Raw genomic sequence first — 765 nt, 5'->3', positions numbered from 1 at the left:
GCCAAACCTCTCCCATCCTTTCTTTCAAGCTAAAAACTGGATGTAAGAGCAAACGCACACGGACCCGCGGGGGCCTGACAGCGGAGAGAGCACAGGGGTGATAGTCAACTGAAAACAGAACAGAAACATGCGTCTGCGCTTTAAAAGAGAGCTTAACTCATGGTACGGCCCCACAGGGGAGCAAGGGCCTAAGGACTAGTACTACAACCAAAACAGAGTCGATTTAGTTAAGGCAATGAAATACGGTGTAATTACACAGACCCAGATTCATTTCCTAATAAAGAACCAACAGTTCCCATTCGTCTCTCAATAACAAAACCACTGTCATGACTATGGCAACGTTTCTTAAACCTCTGAATCAGATGACATGTTTTTGTACTTTATTGTAGCTTTTATATAAAAATTTTCATCCAAGGACTTTCATCTCGATTTGTGCCAATCACTTTATAAGTTCATTAGTTTACAAATGATTGCAACAACCCGTTAATAAAATGGAACACCTAAAAAGGTTTTTTTTTTTTTTAGTATTTTAAATAACTTCAAGCTTCATACTGCGGCTCTTCTTGTTAAGGAGCTTGAGCCAACAAGTAGCAGGAACAGCCCAGCAAGTTCTGATGCCCCAGTGGAAGTGACTAGTTACAAGGTTTTATTGGCACAGCCTTGCTCTGCTTAAAAAAAAATAAACCAAACAAAAAACCAAGAATAAAAAAATTTAACATAACCTAAACAAAGAGCATCTCTTCCAAAAAACAGTTCATATTCTCA

The sequence above is a fragment of the Nestor notabilis genome, unplaced genomic scaffold (genome assembly GCF_000696875.1).
Source record: "Nestor notabilis isolate BGI_N333 unplaced genomic scaffold, ASM69687v1 Scaffold33228, whole genome shotgun sequence".
NCBI lineage: Eukaryota > Metazoa > Chordata > Aves > Psittaciformes > Psittacidae > Nestor > Nestor notabilis.
The sequence above is the reverse complement of the archived record's forward strand: the minus strand, read 5'-3'. Positions refer to the sequence as shown.